The 17,727-nt window shown below is 42.8% G+C and overlaps 1 protein-coding gene across 11 annotated transcripts in view; it reads left to right on the plus strand.

Moving 5' to 3' along the window:
- LOC139747513 (uncharacterized) overlaps positions 1-17,727 on the plus strand; it is a 1,014,963-nt gene that overhangs the window by 951,072 nt on the left and 46,164 nt on the right. The gene's annotated exons all lie outside the window — the stretch shown is intronic.

Below are 17,727 nucleotides of genomic sequence, written 5' to 3' on the forward strand. Positions count from 1 at the left end.
ATATATATATATATATATATATATATATATATATATATATATACACACACACACACACACACATACAGCCACAGAACCAACGATACACTCTCTTCAATTACATTTATTATATTAGATAATGATGGTATGCAAATGACAAAAAAAAAGGCAAATGTAACGGGATCTTGCACACTGAGAGAGATACCCACATAAGAATCGAGTTAAGTCCAAAAGAAGATATATGTGTATATACATATTTTTTTTCCATTTTTTTTAATAGAGTGAAAAGTTCTCGAGGCGGAGGAATATCTGGACTGGGGGAGAGGGGAGGGGGAAACCGGGGTGAGCTTTTTCATCCGTTCAGATACGAGAGACAGGGGCAGAGCAAGGCCGGTCGGTCGGCCCGGCACGGTATAAATATTCCGGGCTTGTGCTCCAGTCATTTCTCAAGAGTCTGCTTTCGTTTGGTCACGTATAGCGCACGGGCGTCGTTATTTTTCATAAGTCTGCGACCGGCGTCGCATCTAAGCCCTCCGGCCGGAGGGGTCATCACAGAGCGGCAGCTCGCCCGAAACTCTCCCGCTCCCGTGTGAAACTCTCCGGTCGCATGCAAGGGTAACTTCGTCATTCCAACCATCCAGAAGAAAACATGATAAGGAACTAATATGACCCCATTTATTGACAAAATGTTACGGGAGAGGGTGAGGGAAGGGGGGGCGGGGGAAGTTTAAGGGGGCTGGGGTGGTGGTGAGGTGGGGTCTCTCTCTCTCTCTCTCTCTCTCTCTCTCTCTCTCTCTCTCTCTCTCTCTCTCTCTCTCTCTCTCCTCGCCAGCTTGGGTTTATAGAGGTCATATTTCCACGTCTATCTGTGGTCATTTGGCTCTTATAGGGGGGGCCGCGCCGCGCCCCCCCCTTCTACGTTTGTAAACCTGCTGACTGATGCAAGGTTAAGATATTCAACACTGGGACGAGACTCCGTTCTCACGGTGTTTGCAGAAACCTCCAATTATTTTTCAGAGAAAAAAAGTATATATATTTGGAGAGGGGCAAAAAAAAACATATATATATATATATATATATATATATATATATATATATATATATATATATATATATATATATAAATCATGGAAGAATGACTGTCGTCTGAGACGCTAACGATTGTCGAGGGAGGGAGTGGCCTCAGCGAGGGAGGAGGAGGAGGCTGCTGCTGCTGCTGCCTCGAGCGGTAGTTAAGAGAAAGGCGGGAAAGAACCCTTGCCCAAAAAAAGGAGAAACTGGCCAGAGTCTTGTGAAAACCCCGGGGGTTCTCTGGGCGCGCGCTATTGGACGTGATATCAGCATATTAATGTTTTTCAGAGGACGTCATCGAAAATGGCCTCGCCAACCCACACACACACACACACACACACACACACACACACACACACACACACGTAGGGAGCATTTCCATGGCATTTCGCCTCTGGAGACGACCTCGAAAGGAGCATAGCATTTCCATAACATTTTCACCTCTAGAAAAGGAGCGTTTGACCTCTAGAGACGACCTGACAAGGAGCATTTCACCTCTTCAGATGACCTCCGAGGGAGGCATTTCACCTCTGAAGACGGCCTCGAACGGAGCATTTCGCCTCCAAGAGACGACCTCACAGGGAGCATTTCACCTCTAGAGACGACCGTACAGTGAACATTTCCACCACGTCTCGCATACAAGAGAACAACGACACACGGAGCATATTGTTCTTCATGTTCTTCTTCATGCTCAACCCTCACAGAAGAACTTCACATGGAACACTTTACGAGAGGTCATGACCCAAGGAGAGTTCGTAGAGTTTGCCCGAAAATCAAGACGAGATTGGATGCAAGCCACGGTGTGCAAATGGTATAGATTCGGGTTCTATGGTAGATGTAATTGTCTGAAGTCATGCCAAGGTGATGTAGAGGGTCTGAAGTCATGCTGTGGTGATGTAGATGGTCTGATGTCATGCCAAGGTGATGTAGAGGGTCTGATGTCATGCTATGGTGATGTAGATGGTCTGAAGTCATGCTTTGGTGATGTAGATGGTCTGAAGTCATGCCATGGTGATGTAGATGGTCTGATGTCATGCTATGGTAGATGTAGATGGTCTGAAGTCATGCTATGGTGATGTAGGTGGTCTGAATTCATGCTATGGTGATGTAGAGAGTCTGATGTCATGCTATGGTGATGTAGATGGTCTGAAGCCATGCCATGGTGATGTAGAGGGTCTAACTTCCCGTCAGGTGTCTGTACATGTTTCAGGTCTGGTGATGTAGATGGGAGATGTACATGGCTCATTTCAAGGCATGGCTATGTATGCCTATAGATAGTGCAAGTTACACAGAGGTTGAAAAGAAACTGTGCACTATGGGTGCCGGAGTTAATTGATTTTGTTCCACTGATGGTGAAGATATAGTACTTTTGTTCCACAGATGCTGAAGATATAGTGCTTTTTGTTCTATTGAAGATGGGGTTGTAGAACTTTCATTCCATTGATGCTGGGGCCATAGTCCTTTGGCACCATTGATGCTGAGGTCATAACACTTTTGTTCCATCGATGCTGAGGTCATAGTACTTTTGCTCCATTGATGCTAAGGTCATAGTACTTCTGTTCCATTGATGATGAGGTCTTAGTCCTTTTACTCCAATGATGCTAGGGTCTCAGCACTTTTGCCCCATTGATGCTGCTGTGCTGTGAAGACCGTGGAGATTCCTGGTTGATGTGTGCATTTGATGTCAATCATTGGTGTCCACATTTGATGCCTATGTTTGATATCTGGAGCTCTTGGTTAAGACTGATGATTTCTGGTCGCTATCAACGGTTGATGTCTGTAATGTTCGTGGTTGATGTTCCAGCTTGATACTATTGATTGATGTTTGCAGATGATGCTTTCGGCTAATTTCCATGACTGATGTCACTGAGAATGTCATCAAAATTGGTGATCACAGCTGACATCAGAGGTTGTTGTCTTGCGCAATTTCAACTGCTTATATCCAGTTTGTGTATCCTCAGAGGTTGATGTCTTGCGCAACTTCAACTGCCTATATCCAGTTTCTGTGTCCTCAATTGATGTCTGGGTTAGTGTAAACGACTGATGACTATTCTGCGTCTACACAAAACTAAAACACCTAGAATGCACTTATCTTGCCTCGACACCGATATCAATGAAGCGCAAAGATCTCATGGAGAAGGTCCAGAGGAGAGCAATGGTTATGTGGCACCCGAAGGATTGGAGGCTGGAAAGAATTACAAGAAGAGACTGGAGACCATTAATTTGCCCATTGTGGAATAGAGAACAGTAAAGGGAGGGTGGGGTGTGACCTCATCGCAGCCTTCAAGTTCCTCAGTGAGCTTGATAACTTGGACAGGAATCAGGTCTTCCCTATGTCCAAGGGCTTGACAAAACAGGCAGTCATCCACCACCCTTCATCCACCACCCAGAATCAGTGCTGGATGAACGTAATAAGCTAAGTGACGAAATGTTGAATATCAACAGCAAACAAAAGTTTCAAGAGTTGATTATTTGTAGAGATAAGTTCAAGAGATGGAGGGCCCACCACTCGAGCGTAAAATTCCTTCCTGTGCTGTAACAAATCTATAATTGCAAATGGGTAATTGTGCACTTACGACTCCGGAGCAATTAAGCAATGACTGTATCTCGTGATGGATGACAAAGCAATCGACATTAACGCCAACATTGGTAGCAGGGCATCTGTGAGTCCATGTGCTGTTTGCACTCCCGTGATCATTCACTTACGGAGACGTAAGAATGAAGATCTTCTCGTAAAAGCAGAGCGTCGCATTCTTGACAACCCTATGAATAAATGAATAAACATGAATTCAATTTACCACATAAATCACTTCACAACCTCATCTCTACCTCGGGCCCTCAAGCATATTGAATCCGCTGTTCCATATACATACATCCATCTCAAGTTAATCTAATATTTAACTTGACAATTTTCATTTAATGACTTTATATAATAACCAAAGAAATTATTCGACTCTTATTCCATTCCCATGTAATGGCGGAGTATAATTCCAAACCTTATACTTTGACCGGAGAGATTAGTTTCGTCCTGTGTTTCTTGATCAGCCCTTACGCCGAGAGAATGTCTTCATCTCGTGTATATGTATCTGAAGACTGTAACCATATATATATATATATATATATATATATATAGAGAGAGAGAGAGAGAGAGAGAGAGAGAGAGAGAGAGAGAGAGAGAGAGAGAATCATGTAAGACCTCCCTCCCCTCTTCGTTCACCAAGTCGATATTACTAGGAACTACACAGGTCGTCTGTTAACATCAGCAGTTTAGTGGGTACGATCTCCCCCTAAGGCCCCCTCCCATATTACACCCGTAAGCCAATCAGCAGAGAAACCTCGGTCCTAAGCCCCTCCTCTTTCACTCCAGCGAGCCAATCAGCAAAGAGAACTCCTCCCAAGCCCTTCCTACCCTGCAGGACAACAGATTTTTTTTTTAACATGCTCAGGCATGGACAGTCTCGTTACACTTGCATCAAGGGACAACTGATAATGGTGATTCCTACTCCCGGTGGCGAGAGATGCCTGGTATTACAGTGTCATGAGACGGGGAAATACTATTAGAATATTTGTAAGTTTACCGATGTACAGTTTGAATACGAGGTATTCCCCTGAGATCAGAGTCAGTTTGAGATTTTTCTAGCTAGTGGTGACTCTTCAGTCCAGAAAAGCAATATTCAGTGACGAGATAATGCGAAGCTTATTTGTAAGATGAGATTGATGAATATTATCAGATTGTTGAGTTAGCTGCAGCCAATGGCTTTAAGATATACACAAGATATACACCTAGTATAGACAGACACAGTGCTATTAAAAAGGAGGGAGGGAGGGAGATCAAACAAATAGTTTTGGCATGAATATTAGGATGGTAATCTTAATTTTTACATGAATATTAGGATGGTAGTCTTAGTTTTTACATAAATATTAGGATGGTAGTCTTAGTTTTTACATGAATATTAGGATGGTAGTCTTAGTTTTTACATGAATATTAGGATGGTAGTCTTAGTTTTTACATGAATATTAGGATGGTAGTCTTAGTTTTTACATGAATATTAGGATGGTAGTCTTAGTTTTTACATGAATATTAGGATGGTAGTCTTAGTTTTTACATAAATATCAGGGTGTTACTCTTAGTTTTTACTTGAATATTAGGATGGTAGTCTTAGTTTTTACGTAAATATTAGGATGGTAATCTTTTGGTTACTAATGATGTTCACTGTGGTCGAAACGGACCTGTTATCTTAACGGCGTGTACAAGTTTACATTGGCTTTAACAGCAGTTCGGGGACGAGGGATCTCTAGTGATAGGATGGAATGGTGGCGAGCGTAGTTCGTTAGCGTGATGTGTGGGGTTATGGATATGATTCTGCATTATTCCTTCGGTATGAACTGAGAACCTGAAGGAGCTGTGACTGCGGTATACCATACTGTAAAAATTATCACCATCTGCGCACAGTGTGGAAATCATGTCCTAAAAGGCGCATGGGGTACTCCCAAATAATTCCTTTATTACTAGAATGAGGCGAAGGCTTTACTCAAGTATATTTCACAGAAAATGGTAACTCAGAAGACTGCTTGTATAACTTATACTTAGGATTCTTTCTGACTCCTGCAGAGTGAGACATCACCTTCAGGAGCTGTCCCCATGCGCCACTATCATTACTCACTCTACTGTCGGCTGTGTCTTCCTTCCTTCCTGCCTTCCTTCGAGTCGAGGTTAAGCTGCCTCCCCTCCACACTCGTTCTGCAGAGTTTACGGGGAATACGGAAAAAGGGAAGCCATCTGGCCTCCCGCGCGCCCACGTCTCATTTAGATACCTCCCCACCACCTACATCTCTACTACCTCCCTCCTCTACTGTCGCCCCCACCTTCCTCCTCCTCCTCCTCCTCCTCCTCCTCCTCCTCCTCCTCCTCCTCATCCTCTTTCTCCACCTTCTCCTCTTCTTCCTCCTCCTCCTCCACCGCCGACGTTAACCCCCCTCTCAGATGTCAGCCACGCCATCGTCAGCCAGCCAACCTGTCAGCCTCGACGTCAATTATCGGGACAAGACCGTGCTATTCAACGGGGGGCTCCTGAGGTAGAGTACTTAGAATAAAATCATACAGATGCAGACCTTACCAGTCCGTGTTGGGTGTGCCAGTCCTTCTCCCCTCCATCACCTGTCAGCTCCCACTCCTCGACTCCTGCCGCGGGGAAGTGACACAGATTTTATCGAGTCAGAGGAGGAACTTATGGCGTGTATGAATATAACATGGCCAGGAGGATGGTGATGCGCGCCCGCTAGCGACCGACAGCCCCGCTCCTTGAGGCTGATTGACTGGATCTGCATGAGCTGTGCCCTCAGGCAGGGCCTTCCAACTTTCCACCTACGTCAGGTGGGTCCTGAGGCCCCCTCGTCTGTCGAGAGTCCTCTGTAAAAGTCAAACCTTTCCCACCTTCCGTCAGGTGGATCCTGGGGCTCGTTTGCCGAGAGTCCTGTTTAGAAAAACAAGATCTTTTTCGCCCTTCGTCAGGTAGGTCCTGAAGGCCGTCTCTCGAAAGACCTCTGTAAGAGCCGAGACTTTCTCCTCCTTCGCCAGATGGATCCAGGAGTCCGTTTACCGAGAGTCACCTGTGGTAGAACCGAGTCAATTTCGCCCTTCGTCAGATGGGTCCTGAGATCCGTGTCTCAAAAGCCTCTTCATAAACTGAAACTTTCTCACCCTATGGCGATAAGTGTGTCCTCAGGTCGGGCTCTCGAAAGCCCGCTGTGAGAACCGAGTCTTTCTCACCTTACATTAAGAGCTTCGTGAGGTTCGTTCTTCGAGATTTCTGGGGCAAACAGTTCTTGTACTTTCTGAGTACCAAGGCCATCCACTTCTACCAGATGCTTCCCTGTTCTTCCTCACTGAGGAGCGTAACTCCTGCTGTGTATATTCCTGTTCGTGTCGACCGTCTTGGATTCATGTCCTGTTGATCACAGAAGTGTCTCGTTTATGAGGATTTATGATTAGTGATATGTTTCACTAGGATCTGAATATACGAAGGTTTTTATTATGAATATACGAAGGTTTTTATTATGAATATACGAAGGTTTTTATTATGATTATACGAAGGTTTTTAGTTCGAGTATCCGATCTGTTTCGTCTGAGTCTACGGAGCTGTCCCATTCCTCTTCTCGAATCACAAGATAGAATTATTAGTTTAGAAAATGGCTTTGTATCATGGTGATTACTGGATGCTTCCTCCTTACAGCCACACCCCTGTCCTAGCTCCATCTGTATAGACTAGGAATTTAGTATGCTATCATTGTCCTCTAGCAGAGGACTTCTGCATACACCGTTAGGTCTTCTGTTGTCTGTCCTTCCCATATACTCCCTCGTATTGTCCTCCCTTCCCATATACTCCCAGGTTTTGTCCTCCTTTCCCATATACTCCCACGTATTGTCCTCGAGTAGATACCCTCCTCATAGACGAACAAGTCCTCTGTTTGCTGTCCTTCCTATGTACACCTACTTACTCTCCTCCAGCAGATAACCTAATCATGAAGGATCAGGTCTTATGGTATCTGTCCTTCTCATGTGCTCTCATGTACTGTCTTCCAGAAGATGGCGTATCATAGGTTATTAGATCTTCTGTTATCTCTCCTTTTTTATGTATTCCCATGTACTCTCTTCCATATCATTAGCAGTGTATGCAATCGACTTCGCGCGCGTGTGTGTGTGTTTCGGGTAGAAAATCATGTACGCGTATTGCTGCGTCTCTTAACCCTATATATTTAATACTTCCCACGTATTCCCTGCGTGTCGTAGAAGGCGACTAAAAGGGGAGGGAGCGGGGGGCTGGAAATCCTCCCCTCTCGTTTTTTTTTTTTAATTTTCCAAAAGAAGGAACAGAGAATTGGGCCAGGTGAGGGTATTCCCTCAAAGGCCCAGTCCTCTGTTCTTAATGCTACCTCGCTAACGCGGGAAATGGCGAATAGTTTAAAAGAAAGAAAGATATATATATATATATATATATATATATATATATATATATATATATATATATATATATATATATATATATATATATATAACCCCACTATGTAGTTATTTGCATCGAAATATGATATTTTAACGTTTATCACGGCAAATGACTGGAAGTGTCGCTAGCAATCGAGATATTACAGTATCCTCAAAACAGGGCTACCAATGTGAGGCCAGACCAGTGGGCATTTCTCAAAATCCTTCGTCCATGGTGTCATATTGTTTCATACGAAAAATGATAATATACTTTTTTTTTGTCACCGAGTGTACGTACTTGTGTATGTTTACCGGTGACTTTGTTTATGCATGCGATTATTTTCATTCGAAAACGTCCCGTCGACTTTCCAAATCATATACGCCAGTGCTATGTCACCAGTCACTGTTACCATATGAGGCACAGTCTGCGTAGCCTCTGATTGGCGTAAGAGACACTGCAACACTCCGCCTTCATCACTGTAACTTTAAACGCTTCAGACACGGTTAGACGTCCGTCATGATTACCACCAACCCCCCCGTATCTCTCTCTCCCCTACCCTCCCCACATACTGTCCTGTCCTCTTTGCTAGGCATCTCCATACGTGATTAAATTACTAAGACGCTTAGAGAATATAGTCGGAGATATGGATAGCTAAGCCTCCCCTGATATATTCTATGCCAGGGAACAGGTTTGCCCCATTTTCTATTTTAGTATCTCTCTGTCTATGGTTACATGAAATTTAGAATCTGGTCTGCATATAAGATCAATTATATATATATATATATATATATATATATATATATATATATATATATATATATATATATATATATATATATATATATATATACACACACACAGGTATTCCACAGGAAAATGAAATATGATTAGTTCTCAAGTGCACTTTCGTGTAATGATCACATCAGCAGGGGAGATACAAGAATTCTTGTAGCTCCCCTGATGATGTGATCATTACGCGAAAGTGCACTTGGGAACTTATCTTATTTCATTTTCTTGTGGAATACCTGCATGTACTAGATCACGCGCACTACTGTGTCTCTGATAGCACACTGTACCTTCAGTGCTCAAAATGTACATGTGGTGTACATTTTACTTCATGGACTGCAGACCGAAAGAATACACAGCTTACACTGTACCAAGCCACCTTCCACAGTCTGGGAGAAGTACAGGATTTTATCCTCCCAACATATACTGCTAATAGGCCCTAGAGGATTACACCATGAGTACAGTGTACATGTACAGTGTACATAGAGGAGCTGCTTGGTAGCGACCTAAACCTGGTTGGGCCTGGACTAGAAGCCTTCGGCAATGTATTGTTCTCATGGTAGCCGCATTTGTGACTGGTTCATTACCTTGTCCCCCATTATAATGAGGACTAGGGGCAAGAAGGAGTCATACCCCACGGTATCACATCGTCGGAAATACCCTCGGCCTCCCCGTGGGTTCGTCGATCTTGGAGGAAACGGCTTTCTATTCCTGTTTACCAGCGAGTATTCTATAAGACGTTTTATGCCCTGAAGTGCCGTCTTTCAGCCCCACCCTTAAGGGTCGTGGCACGGGGGTTTTTGCCTCTTATTTTCGACCTTTGGGAATAAATGGTATGAGACTGTGCTGCTCCGTTTCCTTCATAACACGATACTCCCGCCAACACCCATTGTGCCGGCCGCTCAATCAACCTCAAGATTTGCAATCTATTAGAATCGACTCCCAGCCAAACCCCTTGCTCGGCCAACATAATATAGCCACTGCCCTGGTGATTGGCCGCCTCCGCAAGGATATATTAAGCCTCTGAGCATACATTATACTCTCTTCTTTTTTTCCTCGTTCCTTCATCCTCAGAGAGAGCGGGAGAGAGAGAGAGAGAGAGAGAGAGAGTGGGAGGAAAGACTGAGCATACATTATACTCTCTTTTTTTTTCCTCATTCCTTCATCCTGAGAAAGAGGGAGTGGGAGCGGAGGAAAGAACGAGAGAAAGGAAGAGAGGAAAATAATACATGCAGGTCACTACCGTGGAGAGCGAGAACGAGAAAGCGCGGCGTCGTTCGACATTGACAGCCGAACTGAATTACACACAGCATCACTACCCTCCCTGAAACGCGTGATGGGATATATATATATATATATATATATATATATATATATATATATATATATATATATATATATATATATATACAGTTCAAAGGATCAAATCTACAGTGTTTTGAGGATTTAGATCCTAATGGTCCGTGAAAGCGAATCTACGTCTTTCGAACATCTACCTGACGAAGGTGTTGCCGCCCTGTCACCACCTGTAACATCAGGTGGCGTCGGGCACTAACACCTGCTAATGACCAATTACTCCCTAAGTGATGTTATGGCGAGGGGGGGCAGGAGGAGGAGGAGGAGGAGGAGGGGCAAGGCAAGAGCGCTGGAAGAGGAAGAGGAGGAGGAGGAGGAGGTGTTCTCTCGGCGTCAATCACAAAGGTTGACAATGACAGGAGAGGTAGAAAGCCACACAAACACCATCTTCGCCACACAATGCTGCCATTGTCTCGCCCTTCGTCACGTTGCGTCTCTAACTAGCCAATTAAAGGCCAGATACACTACATGGGTTATACTCCTCGTACTTGGGGATACGTCGAATCACAAGCATATGCCAGAGGAGACCATACTTTTGTAAACAAAGGCAGTTTTCGTAATACCTGCACACCACTGATGATTCAGCATACCCCTCATGGTCTGATATATCCTTCATGGCCAAGTATATCCTTCATGGCCCATTATATCTCATAGTCCAGCATTCTCCTCATGGCCTAATATATCCTTCATGGCCCGTCATATCCTTCATGGTCGAGTATATCTTTCATGGTCCAGGATATCCTTCAAGGCCGGACTTAACCTTCATGGTCCATCATCTCCTCTATGGCCCAGCATACCCCATATGGCTTAGCATGGCCTTCATGGCCAAGCATAGTTATCGTTATCCAGCAAGACCTTCCCACAGTTGTATTCCCCTTTTAAGACCCCTTGTGTCCCTGTGTCCCTTCGTATTTTCTTGTATAAATGCAACATCCCTTGGCATATGATCCAAGAATGATGTATAGATCATCCTGTTCTCTCTAAGAGTCGCGAGCGTTCCGGTAACTCTGGATTTATTTCATCTTCGTTTCCGCTGAAGAATTCTAACATGACTGAAGACTTAAGGATAGCTCTCCGGCGACATGCATCTTTAGGCTGCTCATTGTACATTCTCATATCTTTTTTTTTCTCCCCCACTCGCAACTACTATAGGCAGCTTCACCGACCTTTTTAACACCTTGTTTCATCCACCATCCTGGAAAAAGGGAGGGGTCAGAGAACTAACCTTTGACTGGAAGGTCCTCGGATCGATCCCTGGCCAAGATATACTCCTTAGGTGGAAGATACGTTTAGATATACATGGACACCAAACGTGACGGGATATTGGCTCGTCGGCGAGGCAAAGCCTCTGGTATACGACACCGGGTGGGGTACACAGGACGGACCATTTCGTATCACAACTTTGCGACACGAATCGTCGTGTGTGTGTGTGTGTGTGTGTGTGTGTGTGTGTGTGTGTGTGTGTGTGTGTGAGGGGGCGGGAACGTCCACTTCATTAGCCCCAGCTCCGCATTGTCTACCGTTTTGGTATTGCTTGTACGAGGTTAGTCTAGACGTCGTCAGTGCTACACGTGAATTACTTTCACAAGAATGGTCAGCGTTTTCACTGAGGTACCTTCAGATTCACAAGAATGGTCAGGGTTTTCACTGAAGTACCTTCAGATTCATAAGAATGGGTCATCGTTTTCACTGAAGTACCTTCAGATTCACAAGAATGGTCAGGGTTTTCACTGAAGTACCTTCAGATTCACAAGAATGGGTCATCGTTTTCACTGAGGTACCTTCAGATTCACAAGAATGGTCAGGGTTTTCACTGAAGTACCTTCAGATTCACAAGAATGGGTCATCGTTTTCACTGAAGTACCTTCAGATTCACAAGAATGGGTCATCGTTTTCACTGAAGTACCTTCAGATTCACAAGAATGGGTCATCGTTTTCACTGAAGTACCTTCAGATTCACAAGAATGGGTCATCGTTTTCACTGAGGTACCTTCAGATTCACAAGAATGGTCAGCGTTTTCACTGAGGTACCTTCAGATTCACAAGAATGGTCAGGGTTTTCACTGAAGTACCTTCAGATTCACAAGAATGGGTCATCGTTTTCACTGAAGTACCTTCAGATTCACAAGAATGGTCAGCGTTTTCACTGAAGTACCTTCAGATTCACAAGAACGGTCAGTGTTTTCACTGAAGTACCTTCAGATTCACAAGAATGGTCAGGGTTTTCACTGAAGTACCTTCAGATTCACAAGAACGGTCAGTGTTTTCACTGAAGTACCTTCAGATTCACAAGAATGGGTCAGCGCTTTCACTGTCACGCTTCTTCACATACTCAGTGTCTTTCACTGTTTGACGCCTCACCTCCTTCATTCTCAAGAAGGAGAGTCAGCTCTCTTCCGCTGCCTCCCCACACATTTCGTCCTCAATCTCGCGAGGATGATGAGTACATATAATGATATGCAATGGAGGGGAGAGAGAGAGAGACAGAGAGACAGAGAGAGAGGAAGAAAGAGAGGGAGACGTCAGTGTGTGAACTGTTTCCAATACGTATATTGCTGTACGAGCCTTTATTCCGGATATTGCTTCGTGTCAAATGACTCGTTGGCTGTAGGGTACAGGACGGAGGACGGAGCCATTCTGTACCCTTCACCAGGGTTGGGACTCCATCATTTAACTTAGGATCGTTGTCCCGTGCACCGTGGCTAGTCACTAGACCTTACCATCACCGTACCGTACACCTTGGCTTTGTTATCCACCTCTAACCTGGCAAGACACTACTCCAGACCGTGGCTGTGTGCCCACACCCAGCACTGTTAAGGGACGCCTGACTGACAGTGTACCCTGTGCCATAGCAATATTCAGGTCTACCCCTCAGCATTACCGCATCCTGCACAGTGTGATTACGGTACCTAGGCAACATGGCACCCTGGACCATATCACATATACCTTAAGAAGTTGTACCTTACCCCACAACACCACTATGCATTCTGCTTTGCTCCTATCGCCATCACCTGTACCTTGTACCGTAGGGCGATTGTACCGTTCTCGGTATACCACAGTACAGTGTACCCCCATTAACGGGAGGGGTAACAATCCACTGTGGCAACGCTGCCGCGAGGGCTAATGAGGTAGGTAGGTTGTGTGTGAGAGCAGGACCATGATTGGCAGACTTACGGGAACTGAAACCGACAAAGCACAATGAACGGAGGTTCCCGAGCTTCGAGGAGAGGAGGGTGAGTGGGGGGAGAGAGAGAGAGAGAGAGAGAGAGAGAGAGAGAGAGAGAGAGAGAGAGAGAGGATGGGGAGAGGAAAGAAAAACAGGCACAAATTGGCCGACCCGAAAAGGGAAATGATGATAACATGGGCGATTATACGAAGATCAACTTCTACCAATTTTCTTTTATCACAGCACCAGCAGCAGCTGGTAAACAGGGGTACACCCTTGCCATGCAGGAGTCCCCCAGGGTGGGCGTCATACACCCACCTATGGCTACTGTGGCTAGGGAGACGGTTGGGTCTAGCCAGCCACCCATCTGTGGTCATAGTGGCCAGAAAGGATTGGTTTTTCTAGCCAGACACCCATCTGTGGGCTTGGTGGCTATAGACAGAGCTTGTTGAGTCTAGCCAGCCACCCATTGGGGGCATGATGGTTAGGGAGGGGGATAGTTGAGTCTATCCAGTGTGGCACTCGTGGTTATGGTGACCAGAAGGGTTGCTGAGGATAGGCCAATGGGATTGGTAGGTCCGAGACTGTAGCTCTTCTGGGTCAAGCCAGGCATAGAGCCCAGGATGGCACCTGACGAAACGAAAATTCAAAAAGATATTCTGTGGACCAGCTGACGTCCCGTTGTTATTGGTGGTGTTGTCACTGGTGGCAGGGTTGATGGTGGCAGCGGTAGTAGGCACTCGATTGCTGCTGGTGCAGGTGGCCGAGATGGTGGTAGTGACGAATTGTGGTGGAGAAGCTAGGTGGTGAATGCGATTGTGGTGATGCCCTTATTCTCTCTCTCTCTCTCTCTCTCTCTCTCTCTCTCTCTCTCTCTCTCTCTCTCTCTCTCTCTCTCTCTCTCTCTCTCTCTCTCTGTCCTTTTTCCTTCTCCCACCCATTCCCTCCTATTCCACCTTTCTTCCCTTTCCTCCCCGAACCCTCTTCTCCCACAGCTACTGCTGCCCACGCCACTGCCGCTGCTCGGGGCCTGTTGCTCCCCACCTCCTCTCCCCCTTCTGAGCTTGGGGTCTTCTCCGGCAGCCAATAATACGCGACCACTTGCTCTAATCAAAGTTTGGCGTCTCTAAACTGACGTCGCAGGAGTAAGGAGCTTATATTGTAATATTCTGTAATCAATGTAGTCATTATATGCGTCTTAGTGGGCTTTGTGAGCGGCTTCTATGAATTCAAGGGTAAGCAGCTGTATAGTGCTAACCCACACAACCACTAAAGGTCACAAGGGCGCTGGCAAAATGTATAGATAATAACCTCTAGTGAATTTAAGGCCGAACAGAACTTTTTTCTCGGGTGGGTCTCGGCGATCGTTGGGTGTGCCAGACATGGTCTCCCTTGGTCACTCTGTCAGAGTCTACCAGGGTCGGTCTACGAAAGGTTATCTACCAGAATTAGTCTTACCAGAACCACTTTATCAGAAACCTGTCCACCGAAGTTTTTCTACCAATCTTTCTACCAAGAATCAACCATCTAGAGCCAGTCTAACAGTCACTAAACTAGGGGCCAGTGTGTCGACCAGAATTACAATTTCTGTCATGAGAAATTCGACGGAACCGGAACACCAGATTGGCTCTACCAGATACAGTTTGTCTACCGGTCTTGTTCCTGGAAACAAACTGTAACTTCTACCAGTCAGTTTATCATACATTACAAGAACCAATTTACAGCTGTTAGTAGCTTAGAAACAGTTTACTGGACTACGACAAGATGGCTTTACAGCACCTCTGTTATTGATACCATCCTATAATATGAGTAAAAATCTCATTTTTGAACATGCGAATGACTACAAGGGGTTTCCGGAAATGTCAAAAGTCTTTATGATATTGATATGATGGAATTCCAGCCTCGAAGGAAATGGGCTGAATCGAAACACCTTAGACACACGTGATGTGAAGCCAGTGACCAGACATAAGGGAGATTGAACTGTGAGAAAGGTTAAGTGTTGGCGATTTCGAACGCTACAGACCTCATGGAAATAGAAGTAATGAAGACACTAATCATAGATAAGAAGGATACCCGCTCTGATCAACCTGCCACTAGTCAATCAATCAACCAAGATTTTGATTCGCTCATCCTCTTGTGGTACCAGTTTGAGTTGACCTAAGCCAGTCGAATAGGGTTTTGTTTGCCGTCGTGAGTCTGTTAGAGAGTTATTCCACGATCTAGTTTGTCAGGGAAAAAGGTCCCATAGAGAGTTGAGTCTTCATATTCTGATGGATTGATATCAATCAAGCTGTGCCTGTTAGCACCAGTCCTCAAGGATTTAATCTACAATTCAGTCTAACCTGATCTACCTCATCCGAATATCACTTGAATGTCGCCAGGCTACCAAGATCAGCCTTCTTCTCAAGCCAGTCTGTCAAAAGCCATGTTTCAACTCCAGTTCCACCGAAGTTTTATAAGATTCATTTAGTTGACCAAGGTTACGCTGCCTCGGGTAGTTTACTAGATCTATTTCATCAAAGTTAAGACCAGAAGCGTTGGTCTCCCAAGGGGGAATGAAATCAGATCCAATCGAGGCATTTTTGGTTGAAGAATTAAGAACCCCTTGGCGTATTTCAGTGCCACAAGACGTCGTTTAGAACTCCTGTCAAAAGAATACTGTACAGCTATGTGTGGAGTCACCTGTTGAGGTAGGGAAGACCTTCATCCCTTTAGGACCATTTGATGTAAATCATACTGTGGGAGGGATGGTAGGCGCCAGTTGCTTTAGTAAAGAGAAACAGTTACGGATCCAGCAGATGACCAATACGTAAATGTTATGAAATATCAACATCTTTGCTGAAGAGAAACATTCTGCCTGGGACCCAGCAGATGACCCTGAAGTACGCCTTAACAATATCAACATGGAGAACACCTTGTCACACACACACACACACACACACACACACACACACACACACACACAAAGTGTAGCAAGAGGAGCAAAACATAGCGTGACACGTGCATCCACAAAGCGTTGCATAATAAGATCAACTTGTCACCGCTAACTGGGCGCGTGTCCAGTGTGCAGCTGATACTAACCCATGTCCATTCAGTTACTGACCCTTCCATTACCGCATTCAAAAGATGACCGGCCCCCCTGCATTCATGGCCCACCACGGACCATTCAGGGCCCCGGCGCGTCCATTCACATGATCAAAGAGTCCATTTGGGTAGCCGCTATCAACACTGCCCAGGGGAAAAACTCGCCTTGGGTCAGTAGACGCCACGCGTCGGTACTAGGGATTATTAATATTATTATTATCATTATTATTAATTAAATCATTATTATTACCATTATCATTATTATAATTATTCAATTATTACAATTATTATTAAACATTATTTATTTATTATTTTTATCATTTTTATTAAATATTTAATTATTTTTTAAATTTTTATTAACCTTATTTTACATTTTCCTTTTTAATTTTATCATTATTATTACATTTTCATTTTAAAATTTTCATTATTATTTCATTATTATTATTATTATCATTTTTATTATAATTTTTCATATTAAAAATCATTATTAAATTTTAATTTTTTATTATTATTACATTTTATTCCCTTTTTTATTAATTTTATTATATTTTTTAAATATATTTTCATTTTATTTTAAAATTATTAAAAAATCATTATTATTATTATTATTATTATTATTACATTATTATTAATTTTTATTAATATTATTATTAATTTTCTTTTTATTTTATTATTTTCATATTAAACCTTATCATATTATTACATTATTATTACATTTTATCATTATTATTTAATTTTAATTTTTCCATATCTTATTATAATTATCATATTAACATTTTCTTTTAATTTAAATTAATCATATTTTTCATTTATTTTATTAAATTATATTATTATTTTATTATATTATTATTTCATTTATCTTATTAAAATTTTCTTTTTAATTTTTTATTTTTATCCCTTTCATTAATTTTTTATATTTTTAACATTTTATTACAATTATCATTAATTTTAAAATTTATTTAAATTATTAATTTTATTTCCCTTCTTATTCCCTTTTTTATTTTACATTATCAAATTCATTTTTCATTATTTAAAATTTTATTACATTTATTATTATTTTACATTATTATTAAAAAATTTTCATTATTATTATTTATATCTTATTATTCCTTATATTTTTTTACATTATCATTTTATTAATTTTATTACATTTCATTATTAAATTTTCATTTTTAAAATTATTAACCTTTTATTTAATTTTCATTATTTATTATTATTACAATTTTAAATTTTTATCATTATTATTAATTTATTTTTAATTATTATAATTTTTATTTAAAATCTTTTTAATTATTTTATCTT

Source organism: Panulirus ornatus, chromosome 69, assembly GCF_036320965.1.
Source record: "Panulirus ornatus isolate Po-2019 chromosome 69, ASM3632096v1, whole genome shotgun sequence".
Classification (NCBI taxonomy): domain Eukaryota; kingdom Metazoa; phylum Arthropoda; class Malacostraca; order Decapoda; family Palinuridae; genus Panulirus; species Panulirus ornatus.